This window comes from Eschrichtius robustus, chromosome 1 (assembly GCF_028021215.1).
Source record: "Eschrichtius robustus isolate mEscRob2 chromosome 1, mEscRob2.pri, whole genome shotgun sequence".
Taxonomy (NCBI): domain Eukaryota; kingdom Metazoa; phylum Chordata; class Mammalia; order Artiodactyla; family Eschrichtiidae; genus Eschrichtius; species Eschrichtius robustus.
In genome coordinates, this window is record NC_090824.1 from 76,233,793 (window position 1) to 76,254,738 (window position 20,946).

The 20,946-nt window shown below is 43.1% G+C and overlaps 4 non-coding genes across 4 annotated transcripts; 1 reads left to right on the forward strand and 3 right to left on the reverse strand.

Moving 5' to 3' along the window:
• Positions 1–239: 239 nt before the first annotated feature.
• TRNAP-UGG (transfer RNA proline (anticodon UGG)) lies at positions 240–311 on the reverse strand. Its single transcript has one exon. It is a non-coding gene; the product is annotated as a tRNA-Pro (tRNA).
• A 1,155-nt stretch (positions 312–1,466) lies between these two features.
• Positions 1,467–1,556, reverse strand: TRNAY-GUA (transfer RNA tyrosine (anticodon GUA)). The gene is given in 2 exon segments: positions 1,467–1,502; positions 1,520–1,556. It is a non-coding gene; the product is annotated as a tRNA-Tyr (tRNA).
• Positions 1,557–2,738: 1,182 nt separating this feature from the next.
• Positions 2,739–2,811, reverse strand: TRNAT-UGU (transfer RNA threonine (anticodon UGU)). Its single transcript has one exon. It is a non-coding gene; the product is annotated as a tRNA-Thr (tRNA).
• A 13,649-nt stretch (positions 2,812–16,460) lies between these two features.
• TRNAL-UAG (transfer RNA leucine (anticodon UAG)) lies at positions 16,461–16,542 on the forward strand. Its single transcript has one exon. It is a non-coding gene; the product is annotated as a tRNA-Leu (tRNA).
• The last annotated feature ends 4,404 nt before the right edge of the window (positions 16,543–20,946 follow it).

Consider the following 20,946-nt stretch of genomic DNA (forward strand, 5'->3'; position numbering starts at 1 on the left):
CCGACGCTCAGGGACCGTGAGGACACGGCCTGCGGGGCTGCAGACGGCGGGACCCTGGCCCCTGCTCCCGGGAGCGAGCTTGCCCCTCCCAGGCGTCCGCTGGCGAGAGTCCAAGAAGCCAGGCAGTTTGGCTCCGCACAACCTTTTTGTAGAACAGTTCGGAACGCTGGAAAGTTTGTACAGAACTGAGCTTTTTTCAGCGGTTAGCAAAGGTAGAGGGGAAAAAGTTTCAACAGCTTGGGCTCGTCCGGGATTTGAACCCGGGACCTCTCGCACCCAAAGCGAGAATCATACCCCTAGACCAACGAGCCACGGTGACTAACCGTTATGTACTTTTTCTTTGAATCTTACTTCTCGGTCAGCAATTGGCTGCCAGGCTGCTCTGGAGTTTTATCTTCTGTTGCGACATTTACCTTTCGCTTTGCATAGCTCTTCCGTCTTCAAGAAGTCTCACGTCTGACTCCAGCCTCGCTAATTCTCCTCGATCCTTGTCCTGGACGCCTCCAGACGCCGGATGGGGTGAGAAGAGGCAACCTTTCAGACGTCAGGCCACCTGTCTGTGCTCCCGCAAGCCCCGCCGGGAGGAGTCTAGCCTTGAGCTCCAGCCTGGAGGGAGCCTGGAGGGAGCCTGGAGAGAACCGAGTTGGAGCCTGAGGGCCCGAGCTGGGGTCGATTGCAACACTGTAGGGTCCTGAGCCCCGGGACAGACGCACAGGATGTGTATCTGCCGGGCTGCTACTGCTTCGCGCGAGTTAAAAATCCTAGAGGCAGGACTGATGGGCATCAACATACGGGGAGCCAGTATTTTGATCTGTTGGAGGTGAACCAGTCTGGGGCGTGTTCGTAAAGTCCAGACCCCTGCAGTTTCCCAGAATGAGAATCAAATGTTCCATCTCTCCGCCTCTGCTTAAATTGTTTCCTCAGTCTGGAATTCTCTCTCCCAGTCTCATCCCAATTCACGTCAAATCCTGTTCCTCCTTCCTGCTCCAGCTCAAAATGTTTTTTGTGGAACTATAAAAATCTATAAACAGCTGAATAAATTAAAAGGGCCTCCCCCTGAGTGGATGTTATGTGTATAGAGTGAATGAAGGTCTCAGGGGTTTGTCCCGCAAATTAGAGTCCCAAGGGCCGCAGGATATATATATATATTCTGTACCAACGAGTGGTCTTGGATCTCCAAACTTTGGACCTCAGGCAGCAACCTAAGCTCAGCTAGAACATCAAACCCAGAACTTCCTTAGTTGGTTGGAAGAGTTAGTGCACACTCCCTTCTTTACTGAGAACCGTGCCCAACAAGTCCAACTTTTCAAGAGGTGATTCTCGAAGTTCATACAACCAGGCTGAGTTTATCTTTGGGACGGGGTAAGGTCTGGAGAAAATGACTCCAGAAGAGGGAAAACGACGTAAGAAACAGGAGAGCAACGGCTTGCTCGCTGGGTGGTTGCAACCCTCAAAATTCCAACCCTTCCTTCGAGCCGGAATCGAACCAGCGACCTAAGGATGACTATATCCTTATATACTACAGTCCTCCGCTCTACCAGCTGAGCTATCGAAGGAAGCACGGAAGGAGTGTGCCGACTATTCTATATTGAGGACATTAATAAGCAGAGGTTCGTGCATAATGGCCCACTAGTTGCCGGTGCATGGACACCACGTAGCAGCCAGCTTAGGAGAAAGTCCTACATCCGCGGTTCTGCGGACAGCCCCTCTAGAGCTGGATTCTCTTGCTTCAGGTACGGGCTTCCAAGCAGGACCAACCAGTGGGCTCTTCACCGGCGCACCTAGAGCCTGTGCATCCCGAGGCCGCCCCGGCCCGTGGCGATCTGCTCGCCCCCGGGCTGTTCTCTTCACGTAGTGCGCTGCCCGGGACCTCCCTGGCATGATGTGTGTCTAAAGTGGGAGCGGACACCCGGGCATCGGAGAACTAAGGGCTGAGGTGGTGGAACATACAATTCTGATCGCGTAACTGCGAGCCAGGGAGAAGGGCGGGCCTCGGAGCTCTGGCCTGGGCCTTTCTTTTCCACACTTCCTGCGCTCGCCTCCAAATCCAGGAGCGTTTGCACATGCGAGCTGCTTCTCTCTTCCGCTTACACGTCCACAGAGTAGGGGAGGGAGAGGCTGTGGTATATAATACATATGGTTAAACCCAATGTTGCTATGAGAATTGACTTGGAGAAACTATTTTAAAGTTTTTCAAAGAGGAAGCCACAGTTTCTTTGAGTCAATAACAAATTTAGTGACCCAAGTCCCGACGCTAATTTTCCCGCTGAGATACTTAAATGTTCGAAAATCCACTGAAACATGTAAACTTGTCGGACCCCCAAATCTGGACAGCTGACGCCGGCTCTTCCCCTGTGGGGAGGGGACCTTGCTCTGGGCTCTAAATCTGCCCAGAGCGGGTGCTGAGGGCTCGATCCCATCTCTTTCCCCACCGCCCTTAAGCCCCGCTCCGGCTCCGGCCGCCCTCAGGGCTCTTGCTGCGGGTCCGCACAGCCAAGGCGTCCGCGGAGGCTGGCAGCCCTCCCCGCAGTTTGTAATGGACTCCGCCACAATCCAGGCAGCGAAGCAGCACTTGCGCACTAGTACTGGAAACTGAGAGAAAGCGGTTCCGCTCGGGTGTTTATTTGGCACCTCTGGACACTGGCGAGAAGATACAAGAGGAATTTTCGCAGGGGTTAAAGTTACGAGAGAGAGGTGGGTGGCTGGTGAGGAAGATTTGAAAATAATAAGTACAGACGAGGCCCCAGCGAGATTTGAACTCGCGACCCCTGGTTTACAAGACCAGTGCTCTAACCCCTGAGCTATAGGGCCTTCATATGCGACGTTTTTCTCTCCCTGCTGGGCCTTTATTAGAGTGTCTGTAGGTACCGGGCGACCAAAACCTGAACGTCGTTTCGATCTATTTCCTAACTACTGGAACTCAGCGGGTAGACTCTTGCTGGGGACAGAGCAATATGGGGGGCGGTGACAGGAACTACCACTATTTTAAATTGCAGAAATCTGCCCAACCCAACAGTCTGATGTAGTGAAAGCTTCCTTCCCCTCTGCCCTCTGCAGATTGTGAAAATTAAGATCTCTCACATGAAACCCAGACATCCGCACTTGGTTTTCTCCTTGATTTGGATATCCACCGACCGGCAACCGCCTGCCTCAAGTTCGTTAGACTAGGGACCTCTTTACAGCTCGAGTCTCAGCGCCAGAGCAGGCATTCGTTAATTCTCTGTTTAATTCTTCCCTTCATTCAATAAACACTGAGCTCCAATCCTGTGCTAGGCTCTGCACTTAGGAACGAGGCATCCAGATATGGTCTTTACTTTGAAGTCACTGGCATAGTCTTGTGGTATTAAAGAAAGTTAGTTTTCATGAAAGAGAACAATGAAAAGTAGCTGTGCCTGGTGTGAGGGGCGGTGGACAGGGTCAAGGCTCACAAACCTGCAGAGTGAGCCATCACAGAGGCAGGTCTGCAGGAGGGGATGGGACTTGAGCTGCGCTTTGAAGAAAGGTTAAGACAAACAAGTTTGGGGGCGGAGTGATCCCTGGTAGAGAAAAATTTATGAGCAAAGTTGGAGAGAAAGACCTAGGTAATTTAAAGGGCCAAGGCAGACGCTGGGGCAGATGCCGGCCCTGGTGGAAGTGAGGGAATGTAAGACAAGTTAGCAGGAGACTGTGAAATTTCTGGAATGAAGTTACACCTTTTAAAAAATTGAACATGGAAACTCACAAGGCTTGGAGATGCAGAATGAATTGAAGGAAAGAGAAACCAGAGTCAAGGAGACACCAGAGATTGGCCATGGTGCAGATCCTCAAATATAAAATGCAGGAGAGTAATAGTTATGGGACTGGAAAGGAAGGAATGAATGAGAGAGACACAGGCAAGGGAGATTCTGCTGAAGTTAGATATGAATGAAGAAGAAATGAGACAACAAAGAGGAAAGAGTCAGGGAGGATTCTCAAATATCATACCTTGAAGAAACAAGATGATACTGAAAAAGAATCTAAGGGAGAGATGGGTGTCTCGAGAAGGCAGAGGGGTGACAAGTGCTCAGATTTAGGTAGGCTGAATCTGAGGTGTGGTTGGAGGATATAGGAGTTTATGATAGCCAGAATACTCTTCTATCTAGAGTTCTGTAGATTGATAGGTCAAGGTTAGATCAAATTACATAAGTCATTTATTGAGTCAGAGCCTCTAAGAATTATGTGTTCTTGAAAGAAGAGAGTACAGAGAGAAAACAGCAGACATCTGAACATGAGCTTTCTGAATAGCCCTGTTGCAGGCGTTTGTCATACTAGTGAGTGTCCGACATTTTTTAAACATTTTCCTTACTTTTTGTAATTTCACATTATAAGTAAGTCTGTCCTAGAAAACTTGCTTTCCCACCTGGCAGCTGAGAGTGAGCATGTGACCTAGGTCCACCAATCAGATGCATCCAGGGAAGATTTCAGTTTAGAAGTGTAAACAAGGAGTAAATAATCCCACAGGGAAATCCCATACTTTTCCAATGGTGAAGGTGTCAGATTCTTGGGTAGAGAGACACATACTAACACTATAGATTTCTTAAATCTATAGATTGCTGTCTTTCTTCTGTTCTGGAAAATTCTCAGCCATTATCTTTTTTTTTTTTTTTTTTTAAGTTTTATTTATTTATTTGTTTATGGCTGTGTTCGGTCTTCGTTTCTGTGCGAGGGCTTTCTCCAGTTGTGGCAAGCGGGGGCCACTCTTCATCGCGGTGCGCGGGCCTCTCACTATCGCGGCCTCTCTTGTTGCGGAGCACAGGCTCCAGACGCGCAGGCTCAGTAATTGTGGCTCACGGGCCCAGCCTCTCCGCGGCATGTGGGATCTTCTGGGACCAGGGCTCGAACCCGTGTGCCCTGCACTGGCAGGCGGATTCCCAACCACTGCGCCACCAGGGAAGCCCCATTATCTTTTTAAACGTTGTTTTTCTCTGTTTTTCTTTCTCCATTCATGAAACTGGAATTAAACATATATTAGACCTTCACACCCTGTCCTCCATTTCTTTTAATCTCTCTTCTGTATTTTCTGTCTTTCTTTCTCTCCAAGTTGCATTGTGGATTACATGTTCTTACTCATAATCCACTAATTTTCTCTACAGCTGTGTTTAATCAGCTGTTAAAGCTACCCACTGAGTAAGCTGTAATTATAAATTGTAATTTTCAATTCTAGAAGTTCTATTTGCTTCTTTTTTAAAACTACTAAGCCACATTTTGTAATTTCCCATTCCTCGCAGATATCTGCCACTTCAAAAAAAAATCTCTTTAAACGTAGTAATTATAATTTTTAATATCTATAACTGATAATTCTGTATTATGCTATCTGTTGCTTTAGTTGATTCGTACTCATGTCACATTGTTTCCGTGTGTAACTGGTCATCTTTGAATGTGTACTGCTCAATATCTTTGCAAAATTATATGCAGTGAATTTTTGAGGTCAAGTTGAAGCTGTCTTCCTGGAAAAAAATATATATATATGGCTTTTGTTTCTCACATGTACCTGGACCATTATCAGCCCAAGAGGACCCTGAAAAAAGTTCATGGCCAGACATTCCCTGGGCCTCCAAGATGATGTGGGCCTCCAAGATGATGTAAGCCCAAGCTGCAAATCAGACCTGTGATCACCAGGAAAAGACCAGGAAAAGCTGATAGCTCATCCTTTCTGTTTTCTCTTGCTAAGCTTAGCTGATTTCTGCTGAGCTCCACAACAATTAACTGGAAGTGGAAGGTTAACTTCTTGTTCATCCTTATCTTGTGAGAATATCTCTTTGGGGTCCCAACTTAATATTTGGGAGAGTGCCTTACTAGAATTTCCACTTTTGGTGGGTGCTGGATCTTGACAGCGGTCCCTCTTTTTTCTCCCACCCAAAGATGCTGCCAAAATTATAGCCCAATTTTGCAGTAATTAGCAAATGTCTTAAGAGCTACAAAGGTTAATGCTCTCAGATTCCATCTTTCCTTTAGATTCTGACCTATTAGTTGCTTGTTATCATATCAGTATTTTGATGCTTTTACGAAGATTTGGTAAAATCTTATCCAATATTTTTATCATTTTTCCTCAAGGAGGTTGGTACAAATTAATTAGCCCACAATTACTAGAAAGGAAATTAGAGTGGTAGGAGTTATAACATCAATCATATTCTACCACAGGGACTGAGAAGCAGAGAAAGCATTACTACAGAAAGAGCATAAGGGAGAGAATGCCAAAGAACAAAAAAGAGATCAGTGATAGTGAGAAAGCAAGCCTGGATACCTTCTAGGTCCCTAGCTATGGCCCACGCCAGAGGCCTCACTGTATTCCCACTTGGAATCGATGAGGCTTCCCTGAATTCTTACAGAAATCCTCCCTTTTTGTCTTAGCAAAAATTATTTTCAACTTAAAAGACTCCTAACTAACACTGAAGGTGTTAGTATGTGTCTCTCTACCTTACTGATTTTATCTTCCAATATTCGGATCAACATTTATCAAATGGCAGTTATATATTGGCAACAGGTTGCCCTGTACAGATCTTTGCTCCAGTCAACTTGGTCCACTTATAATTCCCCAGATATAACTCACACCTTTTCCAGTTGTGATCATTTGCTTATTATTTCTTCAACTAGAATGATTTCCCATTTCTCCATACCTATCAAACACTACTTATCCTGGAAAGACCATCTCAATGTTCTAATTCACAATGCTTTTGCTTTTTACCAAATAGATTTCATCTCTTTTCCCCTCTGAAACCCATGAACCATTTTTTGTCCTTGCTATTCCTTCCTCTACACTCCCTCTCTCGAGATTTTGAATAGGACACATGTAATGTAAGTGCCCCCCAGCACCCAGAAGTAAGCATCCAGACTGACATTACCCATTCAACTACACTCAGTCAATCATGAAATTATCATGATTCTGTCTTCCTTCCCATATTTCTTCATCTTATATGAAATATTGTCAAAAGGATGCACATTTTAATTTTTTTAATCTTCCAGAATTACTTCTGAGTTGTGGTTTTCTGTCTATTTCTATGTCCATCTTTTGGAAAATGCTACAAAAGATACAAAAAAAGAACTGAATGGGATGGAAAAGAAAAAGAGAAGGAGACTCTACTGCACTTTGGCTTTAGATGGCTTTGTTTTGTTTTTAGAATTGTGTGTATTAGTACACCATCCACAGTTTATATGTTATACAGCTCCGTGAGGGGGAAGGTTGTATGGATTATACTTCTGGGTCTCCAAAATACCTAGCAAAGTGACCATCACATATCAGGGCATTAATAAATACTAGAAATGGAGAGCAAACAAATACACAGATATGTGCAGAGAGTGAAGGAAATTATTACCCTCAGAAATCTGGAATACAATAGACTCCTTTAGTTTCCTCTTCCTGAAATTCTTGGTAAAACAAGCACTGAAAATCTCTGAGGGACTTCTAGCTGTCACCCAATTTAAGCATAAATTCCAGGAAACTAGTCTGAATTCAGGTGCCAATTCTCATATTTATGTGGTCACTGAATGGTGTACCTGACACCAGCACAGAGATGAATGTCTCACCCACCCAACACACACAGAGTATCCTTACAGAAAAAGGAGAAGCTACCTAAGAATAAACATATGGTTACCTACTGAGACTGAGAATCTCTAAGATAATGTTCATAACAAAACACTGGGTAGAAACAGTTTAACATGGCATGTGCATTTAGCCCTGCTGGGGCAGATTTCCGCTGAAAAATCTCTGACCTCCTTTTTCAGGCCAATTCATGATTTCAGACCCTCAAGCATACACACTTTCTAGTGAAAGAAGCCCCACTTAAGAAACTTATCTGCATAACAGGACAACCTTTGTTTTCTAAACATCCGTTCAGTGGAAAGTGTTCTGTGTTCGTGGATTGGAAGAATTAATAGCGTTAAAATATCCAAACTACCCAAAGTGATCTACAGATTCAGTGCAATCTTTATCAAAATCCCAATTACATTCCTTACAAAAATAGAAAAAAATCCTAAAATTCATATGGGACCACAAAAGTCCCTGATTAGCCAAAGCAATCCTTTTTTTTTTTTTTTTTTTTTTTTTTTAGTAAATATCAGTGTTTATTTACAGCTCTTACAAGGACTGGATTTATTCTCTTTGATCTCTTTGTCTTCTTTGAACCCTTGACTAGCCAAAGCAATCTTAAGCAAGAAGAACAAAGCTGGAGACATACTTTCTGATTTCAAAATGTATTACAAAGCTACAGTAATCAAAATAGTGACATACTACCATAAAATAGACATAGATCAATGGAACATAATAGAGAGCCCAGAAATAAATTTTCATATATATATTCAACTGATCTATGACAAGGGTGCCAAGAACACACAATAGGGAAAGGATAGCTTCTTTAAGAAATGGTGTTGGGAAAATTGGATATCCACAAGCAAAAGAATAAAATTGGACCATTATCTCATATCTTATACAAAAATCAACTCAAAATGAATTAAAGACTTAAGTGTTAGACCTAAAACTATAAAACTACTAGAAGAAAACATAGGGGGAAAACTTCTCGACATTGGTTTAAGCAATAATTTTCTGTATATGACACCAAAAGCACAGGCAACAAAAGCAAAAATAGACAAGGGGGATTGCATCAGACTAAAAATTTCTGTTCATCAAAGGAAACAATCAATAGAGTGAATATTTCCTACCAAATGGGCAAAACATTAGCAAACCATATATCTGATAAGGGATTAATACCTAAAATAAATTTTTTTAAAAATCATATAACTCAATAGCCAAAAACCAAATGACCAATTAAAAAATGGGTAAAGGACCTGAGTAGACATTTCTTAAAACAAGACATACAAATGTCCAACAGATATAGGAAAAGGTACTAACATCACTAATCATCAGGGTAATGCAAGTCAAAACCACAATGAGATATCACCTCACACCTGCTATAATGGATTTTATCAAAAAGACAAAAGATAGCAACTGTTGGTGAGGATGTGGACAAAAGAAAACCATTGTGCACTTTGGTTGGCATGTTAATTGGTAGAGCTATTATGGAAAGAGTATGGAGGATACTGAAAAAAATTAAAAATATAACTACCTCATGATCCTGCAATTCCACTCCTGGATTTATATCCCAAGGAAATGAGATCAGTATCTCAAACAGACATCTGAACTCCTATGTTTATTGCAGAATTATTCACAGTAGCCAAGATATGGAAACAACCTAAATGTTGATGGATGAATGGTTAGAGAAAATATGGTATACATATATACAATGAAGTATTATTCAACCTTTAAAAAGAAGGAAATTCTGCCATCTGCAATACGTTTCTTGTATTGTAAGTTTTCTGCATTGTCTGGGATATGATTAAAATGTTAATTTCAGGTAGACTAATAAAAATGATGCATTTAGTAAATTTAAGGTTAAGAACTTAAAGAATGATAACTAAAAGTAAAACAAAATGGAGGAGATAAATGGAATGATAAAAGTACTTGTTTAATACAAAGAAAGTCAGAAAAGGACAATGATGATATATTTAAGATTATTTTAAAAATCAAAATGGAGTAACTATGTTTCAGGTATCCAAAATGGACCCAGGTACCCATTGTGGATGTGGTTTCAGAAACGTTCCCAAATCACTGAGAACTTGAACTTTCTGAACTGTATCAAACTCAAGGACATTACCAGTCATTTTCAAAACAATATCTGGTACGATATTTGTTTTTCTCTTTCTGACTTACTTCACTCTGTATGACAGACTCTAGGTTCATCCACATCTCTACAAATGACCCAGTTTTGTTCCTATTTATGGCTGAGTAATATTCCATTATATGTATATGTATATATTTATATATACCACATCTTCTTTATCCATTCATCTGTCGATTTAACTCATATATGTGGAATCTAGAAAAATGGTACAGATGAACCTATTTGCAGGGCAGGAATAGAGATGCAGACCTAGAGAATGGATGTGTGAACACGGAGGGGAAGGGGAGAGTGGAATGAATTGGGAGATTAGGTTTGACATAAATACACTACCATGTGTAAAATAGATAGCTAGTGGGAACCTGCTGTATAGCACAAGGAGCTCAGCTGGGTGCTCTGTGATGACCTAGATGAGTGGGATGGGGGGGAGGTCCAAGCAGGAGGGGGTATATGTACACATATAGCTGATTCACTTCATTGTACAGCAGAAACTAACACAACATTGTAAAGCAATTATACTCCAATAAAAAAAAAAAAAATATATATATATATATATATATATATATGCTAGCGGCTGCTAGCTACAACCTTGTACTTTCAAAATGTCCCCCACCCATGTCACAACTGTGTTACCATTTCAAACCGCATTCAATCCTTGCTTAATAAGCACACTTACTTCTTCTAATTCATGACAAACAATTTATGTAACCCCACAGTTTTTTGCCATTGTAAGCTTCCCTCATTTTGTAATCCAATAGAACACAATTCAAGTGCTTCCTTGAATTTGTGCTTCCTGGGCTGCAGTCCTAACAAACCCCAAATAAAAGCATTTATTCTCTGTCTCAACCAGGTCTCTGTTCCTGGAATTCTTGGTTAACAAGGAATAAAGAAACAAAGAACAGATAAAGAGGGATCTTACTGTGATGACACAAATGTTTTAAACCTTGATTATTGTGATGGTGGTACAACTTGGTAAATTTACTAAAATAATCATTGAATTGTATACTTACAAAGATGAATTTAAGGTATGTAAATCATACCTCAATAGAGTTATTTTTTTAAAGTATTGATGGGAATAATAGAAAGCAAATAACAATTGGTAGACTCAATCTCCTCTGTATCAGAAATTACATTTAATGTAAATGTTACAAATATTGTAGTTAAAAGCAAAAATTGTTAGATTGAGTAAAAATGAGATCTAACTCTATGCTGTTTATAGAAAACACATTTTAAATGTAAAGACAAGTGTTGACAGAAATAATCAATAAACAATGAACAATAGAAAGAGAAAAGAGCTTTATTTGTTCCAAACTGAGGACTGTATCCTAGGAGACACAGATTCAAGAAGCAATTGAACTGTGTTCCACCGACCTATAAAATGGAGGCTTACATAGGCAAAAACTGCAAAGTTATGTAAGTTGCTTGTCAAGATTTAGGTTTGGAGCTGGCAAGAAGTAAGGGTGTTTGTTAAGCAAGGATTGGCTGGGGTCCAAAATGGTTGCATAGTTACAAGAGATGACCTAAACCACAGTTATTCCATTTTGATTTTACAATACATTATTTTCTTTAATGGTTAAAGCAGATGTACAATGCATGCTTGACAGGTCATAAGACAGGCTGTTCTAGTTAGTGTAAAGTTCAAGCCAAATTGTGTAAGCCAGAATGACTTGTGATGATGCAAATGTTTTAAACATTTATATATGGAAATTTATGAAAAGTTTGAATTTATGAATTCAAATATATGAAAATTTCTTCCATCATACAGATAGGCTGGAAGTAAAAAAATGGAAAAGACATACCATTGAAAACTCTTTAAAGGAAAAGGATGATGTAGCTATATCAATATCAGACAACAGATTCTTCAAGGTGAGAAGTACTATATGAGATATTGAGGAATATTTTATTATAAAAGGGTCAATTATATACAAAAGCACAATATTTCTTGTGGTACATCCATACAATGGACTATTATTCAGCACTAAGACCTATAGCATGAGCTATCAAGCCATGAAAAGACATGTAAGAACTGTTATGGACTGAATGCCTTTGTTTCCCCCAGGTTCATACGTTGAAGCCCTAACCCACAATGTGATGGTATTTGGAGATGGGGCTTTTGGGGGTAAGTAGGGTTAGATGGGGCCATGAGGATGGGGCCCTCAAACTGGGAGCAGTGTCCTTACAAGAAGAGACATCAGAGGGCTTGCTTTCTCTTTCTCTCTCCTTCTCTGCCATGTGAGGACAGAGTGCTTGCCTGCAAGCCAGAAGATAGCTTGCATCAGAATCCGACCATCCTAGCACACCGATCCTGGACTTCCAGCCTCCAGAACTGTAAGTAAATAGATTTCTGTTGTTCAAGTCACCCAGTCTATGGTATTTTGTATGGCAGCCTGAGCTGACTAAGACAAAAAACTCAAATGCATATTACTAAATGAAAGAAGCCCTTCTGAAATGCTACATATTGTATGATTCCAACTATATGATGTTCTGAAAAAGGCAAAACTATGAACAAAACAAAAAGATCACTGGTTGCCAGGGGTTGGGGTGAGGGAGGGATGAATAGTCAGAGCACAGAGGATTTTTAGGGCAGTGAAACTATTCTATTTGATACAGTAGATACATGTCATACATTTGTTAGAATCCATAGAATTTGTAACACCAAGAGTGATCCCTAATGTAAACTATGGTTTGGGGTGATAATGATGTATCAGTGTGATTCATTGATTGTAACGTATGTACCATTCTGTACCACCCTAGTGTGGGATGCTGAAGATGGAGGAGTCTGTGCATGTGTGTGGGAATTCTGTGCACTTTCTACTCAATTTTGCTGTGAACTTAAAACTGCCCTGAAAAGAAATTCTATTTAAACAAACCCTCCACAATATCCTTGAATTTTTATGTATCTAATAACATGTCTTCAAAGGTAAGAAACAAAAGTTGACAGAACTGAGAGAAGAAATAGAAAAATACACAATCATCATTGGATATTTGAACAATCCTCTCTCAGTAAGTATTAAACAAGAAGACAAAATATTCAGTGAGGACTTCGGAGGTTTTATGAACACAGTAACCAATATCTGGTACTGGGAGGTAACTGGATAGATTCCTAAAAAAAAGAAAATCTGAATAAAGTTTACTATGCATATGCCAACTACAAATTGGCATTTGCTATCTGCCTCTACAAGGATTAAGTCACTAGCCACTGCAGTCCCTGACCTTCAACACACCCTGAAAGGAGTTCAGGGTGGAGATCAGGAATGAGGCAATCTGTGCTCTGGGAAAAACTGGCAAAACAGGCCTTCAGATAGTTAGATATTTTCAGGAGAAGATTTTACGAGCCCAAATTCTTGCATCTTCTTACATCTAGAAAAGCACTAAAATAATTAAGAGACATCTGCTCCTTGTGACTAGCAGCAAGCCTTGCCAAAATGTGTGCTTGACTGCATGTACCCCCCTTCACTAAAATCATATACAATACTGAGTTCCTCCCTACCTCTTCAGAGCTGTTCCTCAGAGCTATCTGAGATGCTGTCTCCCAGGCTATAGTCCTCATTTTGCCCCAAATAAAACTAACTCACAACTCTCACATTGTACATGTTTTTTCAGTCGACACATACTTCAATCACTCATTCGATAGAATGAAGGACTGTAGGATGCATATCCTGGTAGACATCCTTAGGTCTCTAAGGTTCAAAGGAGAATGCAAGTATTTTGCACACTACTGACAAGGGTGTGAACTCTACCTTGTCTAAGTCCGTAAAATGGACATGACAAAAAATACACTTGGACATAGAAGATCAAGCGTAGATGAGATTCCCTGTTCTTGGGCCAAGATTTTGCAGGTGCATTGTTCATGGACCTCAGACTTCCTAGGCTTCAAGTCTCTAAAGTTCTTTCACAGATGAGAAAGATCTCTGGTATCAAGTTTCCAGGGTGACCTCGGTTGATTAATCTGGACATGTGCAAAGCTTTCCATGTGGCCTAGGAGAGGGTAAGGGTGCAAGCATTTCTCCTAGTTTCTCCTGCACACTCATCTGTCTTTATGCCATGCCCAGTAAGACAAATACACGTGGCCAGAGACTTCAGAAGATAACACCATTGGATTCCATTTTTGCGTAGTTCATCTGAGACCTCGAGTGTTTCTAGTCCTGGGCATCCTTGGGTCCACATTCTATTCATGTCTTAAGGGTCATAAAGTGACTGGTACTGTTCACCAGTATTGGAAAGACCTTTTCCTTGTCCTTAACAGTAGTCTTTACTATTTTGCCAGGCTTTTCCCTCTCATTTGTGTCCAAGGCCTCTCATTTTTTCCCCACTGCCACCATATTGAGCACACATCTCTTCCCTGCACTCTGCTTTCAAGAAGTCTGCACATCTTTGACTCCTTCAGTTTGCCTTCCTCATTTCTGCTGCAATTCCAAAATACAAAACTGATCTCTGCTGCAGTGGTTTTCGGAGCATGGTCCCTGGATCAGTAGCATCAGTATCACCTAACAACCTGTTAGAAATATAAATTCTTAGGCCCTTGGTCTTCTAAATCAGAAATTCCCAAGAGTTGAGTCTAGCAATCTGTCTTTTTAATAAGCCCTCCAGGTGATTGTGATGCATGCTAACATTTGAGGGCCACCGCTCTACCACTGGTGAGATGCCCCTCTCCAGTGATCTCTTTCCACACCAGCAGGGAGCTCCAGCCCCCATATGTCTACCTCTATTACCCTTGAAAATACATTGAGGTTCTTTTACAGAGATCCCACAGAGAATCTGAGTTAGCTGTCTTCCTGCAATCCCTGTTCCCTTCACTTTTATGTTGAAACTTACGGGACTTCAGGAAGAGATCTCTATCTCTATGCCCAAATTTCCCCCTTTTTATAAGGACACCAGTCATATTGGATTAGAGCCCACACTAATGACCTCATTTTAATTTGATTACTTCTGTAAACACCTTATTTCCAAATAAGGTCACATATTGGGGCACTGGGAATTAGGACTTCTATATATCCTTCTGGAGGGACACAATTCCACCCAAAACAAAGACCATAGAATTTTACTGGAGGCTCTGGGAAAATCCCCTTTATGTGTCGTGGGAACCTCCAACACCACCATGGGATTAATTTTCCCTTCTCTTGGGGGAATTAAGAGACAATGACAATTGTCTATTCTTAGGGAAGTAAGCCAATTCTGGGCGCTTCTTCCCTGACAAAGACTGCATATTTGCAAGAGAGAGGGAAGCACAGAACATATACATATACAACCTCCCCGTTTAAAGCTCTTGGTGGAATTTGCCCCCCAAATAGCTTTAATTTTATCAAATGAAGGATGTGATCGGATATCACCAGGGAACCACAATTTCTACCCTTAGAAGGCAGAAAATTGGCCCAAGCATCCCCCAATCCCATCACCCAGCCTTTTGCTCAGTCACCTGTTAGAATTCCAAAATACAAAACCGATCTCTGCTGCAATGATTTTTATTGCCCCGCCCCCGCCCCCCGCAAGTTTAGGCAGTAGTTGTGAAATAATTCTCAGCTACTGCCACACAGTAGCAAAAGAGACATAGCATCTTGGCCTTCTGTAACTTCCACTTCGTTGTAATTAAAAGCAGCAAGAATTCCTTTTCACATAGGGAACATGGAAACTCAAGTTTGGTGGACCCTAGACAGATGCTCAAACATTTGGAGAACTGATGTGTGGCTACCCTTCTCCGTGTCAAGAGGCGTGACAGTGTAAAGCTAATTCTCTCGCCTATTCTGGCCCCGTTCCCAGGCTCCCCTCCGGAGGCCGGCAGGCTTGGGCTTCTAGGTAGGATGACGAGCGGGAGCATGAGAGTTCTCAGGAATCCTGGGCGCCCTGAGTACCAGTCTGGGCTCAGAATCCGGCCTCAGTCCCTATGGAAGGACGTCTCAGTCCGTCTCCTTCCGCAGTCGCCAGTAATAATAGCCGCCACATGGCTACAGCTGCGCAGGGGAAACGGGACCTCCCTGGGAGACGCAGAAATGGGAGACGCAGAGATACAAAAGGGACTGGAGGCCCCCCGGAAGCAGGAACCGATCCAACGTAAAAGACAGCCTCCCTTCCCGCAGGCTGAACTGGGAAGGAAGACTGCAGACTCTGCTTGGGCTGACACTAGGGAGCGGGCACTGATTGGCGTCAGCTATTTGTGCTTTCGGCCAAGAGAAGCAAAAGGGAACTAGGAGACAAGCTTTCTTTTTTTTTTTTTTTTTTTCCCAGTCGTTTAACGCACGCACTGGGCATGCCTTCTGGAGACTCGAAGACTCCTCTCCCGGCTTCAGAACCGAAAAGTATCAAACTCAAAATTTAGCAAAGAATTGAAGTCGCGGCGCGCGGTGGGTGACAGGGAAAGACAGTTGGCTCTTTCTTATTCCACCACCGCGATCCCCAAGTGATCTGGAGTCTAAATCAAGGAGTTCATTCGTCCTTTCAACAGTTTTTGAGCGCTTACTGGGCGCCAGGCGGAAGCTGACGTGACCCGCCTTCGGAAAGATGTTACATTCTAGATCCCAAGTGCTGCGCTTCGGGAGCGGATACTTGGTTTTGAAGGTCTTTCCCTTTTAGTTCCTGGAGTGAGAAGAGCTATTTGGGTTGGGTGAATGCAGGTTCGAGTCCTAGGAGAGCGGAGAGGAACTTTCTTAGTGTCCCTTGGTGATACCTAGAATCATGGTTTCGGGTCAGGGAGTAGAAGACAACGCGGGAAAAAAAAAAAAAAAAAAGGCAGAAAGGTATAACTAGCAAGTGTACCGAATTTTGTGGGGTAGGCTTGGTAGCGTGGCCGAGCGGTCTAAGGCGCTGGATTTAGGCTCCAGTCTCTTTGGAGGCGTGGGTTCGAATCCCACCGCTGCCAAGGGTTTTGTTTCTTAATCGCAAGCGATCACTGCCCGTGTCCTCACTACAGGAGCGGATAAGGACTGGCCAAAGGTGTGGCATTTAGCTGGGGCGTTCAAGTTGAGGAGAGGTGGAGACCCTTGAAACCGGCGGGGTGGGGTGGGGTTAGGCTCCCCGGAAGCAGGAACCGATCCAATCTAAACGACAGCCTCCCTCCCTGCGGGCTGAATTGGGGAGGAAGACTCTACAGACTCTGGGGTGGGGCACGGAGGAGAGCGGGGAGTGAAGTGAGACTTTGTCTCATCATTTGCTCCTAAGTGTTAACCCGGCAAAATTCGGGCAGATGCAAAGTGTCCCTGTGCAGTTTCTGCGGCTGACTGCCTCTGGGACCCCTACAGTTTCCTACGGGATGTTCTCTATTTTTCCACTCTTCTCCCCGCTACAAGAGCACCCCCCCCACCACCACCATTTCTCTTTCCGTCTCTCCCTCCAGGTAAAGGTGGTAAAGTCAGGCCAGTAAAGGAGGTGGGTTAAGCAGGAAGCGAATCATCGAGGGAGGCAACTGCTCACCAGCTCAGGGAAGTGATTCAATTCCCAGGCTTGAGCCAGCCAAGGAAGAGTACCCTGACCGCCCCCCCGCCCCACCCCCCCCCCACAGCCCGCAAGATATCCTAGGATGGGTTCAAAGGCAGAATTTGAGCTCTTTAAAGAACATTCTCACTTTCTGACCTTTGGACAATGACTTTCCTGCCCCATGTGCACTGCCTTTGGTACCCAAAATGTACACTGGGCACGGTTTGGCACCCATTGCCCCCAGGTCTGAATCCAGGCGTTGTCCCTTCCTCAAGCCTTTGAGAAGGAGTCATCGGTTCATTTTGGTAGGTGGTGATAGTCCTGACTGGCCCATGCCCTAAAGGAGGCAAGAGATAAATTTGTCCTTGTGACTTGTTACTTTAGTCAGCCTCTACCATAGTGACATTTTGGATAATTCTCTGTAGTGGGGGCCTGTCATATGTATTACAGAATGTTTAGCAGCGTCCCTGGCCTTTACCCACTAGATACCAGTAGTACTGTCCCAGTTTTGACAACCGAAAATGTCTCCAGACATTGTCAAATGTCCCCTATGAGGCAAAATCCTCCCTAAAGACTGAGGGTGCAACTACAGTATTATCTCCCAGTGTTTGGTTTGTCTTCTCAATCTCTTCACAGTGTCTTTTGAAGGGCAGGGGTTCTTAATTTTATGAAGTACAATTAATCATTGTACTTAATTTTTCTTTGATGGATCATGCTTTTAATGTTGCATCTAAGAAATCTTCCCCCAACACAAATTGACAAAGATTTTATTCTAAATATTTTATAGTTTTGATTTTTGATCCATTTTGAGTTAATTTTTCATTCAGTGTGAAGTAGGGATCAAAACTGTGTTTTTTTAAAGGATCATTTGTTGAAAAGACTACTTTTCTCTACTGAATTGCCTTTGAAATTTTGTCAAAAATTAGTTGATAATACATGTGTGGTTCTACCTCTGCACTCCTGTTCCATAGATCTATTTTTTGTATCTTAATGCCAATACTACGGTCTTGATTATAGCAGATTTATAAGTCTTGAGGTCAGGCACAGTGAGTCCTCCAACTTTGTTCTTCTTTTCAAAGTTGTTTGGAGCATGCTACGTCTTTGGATTTTCATATGAATTTTGGAATCAGCTGGTCATTTTCTGGGAAAAAAACCTGTTGTTATTTTGATTTGGATTGCATTGAACCTATAAATCAATTTAAGGATAATTGATATCTTAACAGTATTGTCTTCTCATTCACAAACACAAAATGTTTCTCCCTGTATTTAGGTTTTCTTTCATTTCTCTCAGCATTTTTTTTTCGGTGTACAAGTGTACACGTTTTAATGCTAAGTATTTCATATTTAATGATTCTATAGTACATTGGATTGCTTTTTAAAAGAATCCAAAATCGATTTCTTTTTTTTTTTTTTTTTTAATTTATTTATTTATGGTTGTGTTGCGTCTTCGTTTCTGTGCGAGGGCCTTCTTCTAGTTGTGGCAAGCGGGGGCCACTCCTCATCGCGGTGCGCGGGCCTCTCACCATCGCAGCCTCTCCTGCTGCGGAGCACAGGCTCCAGTCGCGCAGGCTCAGCAATTGTGGCTCACGGGCCTAGTCGCTCCGCGGCATGTGGGATCTTCCTAGACCAGGGCTCGAACCCTTGTCCCCTGCATTGGCAGGCAGATTCTCAACCACTGCGCCACCAGGGAAGCCCCGATTTCTTTTTTTTAAAAATAAATTTATTTATGTTATTTATTTATTTTTGGCTGTGTTGGGTCTTTGTTGCTGCGTGTGGGCTTTCTCTAGTTGCGGCGAGTATGGGCTACTCTTCGTTGCGGTGTGCGGGCTTCTCATTTTGGTGGCTTCTCTTGTTGTGGAGCATGGGCTCTAGGCGTGCGGGCTTCAGTAGTTGTGGCACACGGGCTCAGTAGTTGTGGCTTGCAGGCTCTAGACCACAGGCTCAGTAGTCGTGGCACACGGGCTTAGTTTTCCACAGCATGTGGGATCTTCACGGATCAGGATTCGGACCCGTGTCCCCTGCATTGGCAGGTGTATTACTTAACCATTGTGCCACCAGGGAAGCCCCAAAATCGATTTCTGATTGTTCATTGCTAGATACTATATATATATATATGTGTGTGTATATATATGTACATATATATACACACACATATATATGGTCTATACTCTCTCCATATGTATATATAGTATAAACAGTAATATATACAATTAATTTCAATATTAATCTTGTATTCTACAACTTTTCTAGATTCAATTATTTGTTATAGCTTTCTGTAGATTCCATCGGATTTTTACATAGGCTTTCATGTCTTTTTTTCACTTTTCCAATTGAGTTTTATTGCAGAACATTTTAAACCCAGTACATTTCCCCACTGCTAACAGCTCCATCCTCCATCAACCCACATACGAAAGAACTGAAGCTACTGCTCATCTGTGAGTGTGGTGTCAGCTACAGATTTTCAAGGAATATAGAACGAAGTCCTGGAGCCAGGGCAGCAGTGGTCAGTGACTCAGCCAGCTCCCAGAACAACCTGTGGTCCTGAGTTCACAGGTGTGTGGTTTCAGTAGTGTCTCTCCCTTCCTGGCCCTGCCACTTTGCTCAGACTGACTGGAAATCCACGCAGCACAGGAACAGTGAGAGCGCGGAACCCTGCACGTTGTCCTCAGAGGTCCATGCCCCACCTGCTAGAAGAGTTCTGTCTAGGCCGAAGCCACTCAACCCGAGGGCATGTTCAGGTGTTATCCAGAAGAGTCCAACACTAATCCTTAAAGAAAATACAGCCGTTCTCACTGACCCTGCTACCAAAAGCTCTGCCTCTGTACACCGGTACCGAATCAAATCTCGGAGACAGAGTTCTGGGTGAAGTAGAAAAGGATAGCTTCATCGCCTTGCCAGGCAAAGGGGGACACAGTGGGCTCCTGTCCTCGAAAACTATGTGTCCCAACCCGGGAGGATTTGATGAGAGCTTTATAGCGGTGGCTCAAGGGTGGGGTCTCTGACAAGGTCAGGGGTGAGCAGGGCCTGCGCTCCCTTCATCTCGTCTCAGGTGAAGAAAATCTCCAGTGTTGGTGCAGACGGCTCTGAGACTGGTGCCAGACCCTCCCCGAAGGTTCCCCGCCCCCCAACATTCTCCGCAGTTCCTGGGCAGAAGCTTTGGGAAGAGCGCAATGGCTCTGGGAGTAGCATCTCTGTCTCATCTCTTCTATACGCCGTGTCGAAGGTCAAAGAGAAGCCAGTACTTTTAGACTATGTTGATTAAGACAGCCTCTGACGATTAAATGAACGATTTAGGATCCGCGCAATCATGAACCGGAAAACCTATTCTCAGGTGTCATTTCGGGGATATATTTGCCCCTAGTACTAAGGCTTTAAGTCCAGAGCTCACTTTAGGTGTGTGGGTGGGAATAAGGGAGTTAGAAGCCCTGGATCATCCTGAGACGTGTGAAAGAACGGGACTGAAAGACAGGAATTGAGAGGGACTGGGGAAGAGCCCTTCTTATATGTGGTTCCTCGTTGTAATCTATAACAACCTTACCTTGTTTTGATTGAAAGTCTAGTGACTGGTAAGATGTAGAGCACACTATCTTTTCCATGATCAGACAACAGTAGCCAGGCGGCATTTGGCGGCTGCCATCCAAGCATTGAACCCAGCGATAACATTTCTTGGCCGTGTCCCAGGAGGTGTCCAGAGAAAGAGCTGCGGGCCAAGCAGGTTTTGACTTGACAGGCAGGACATGTGAGATTTCCGTAAAGGAATAGAACAGGCTTGTTGGAGTATCCTCCTGCACTGCATTTTTTTTTTTTTTTAAATGTTGGCTGCACTTGAGAAACTTTACAAAACGTTGAT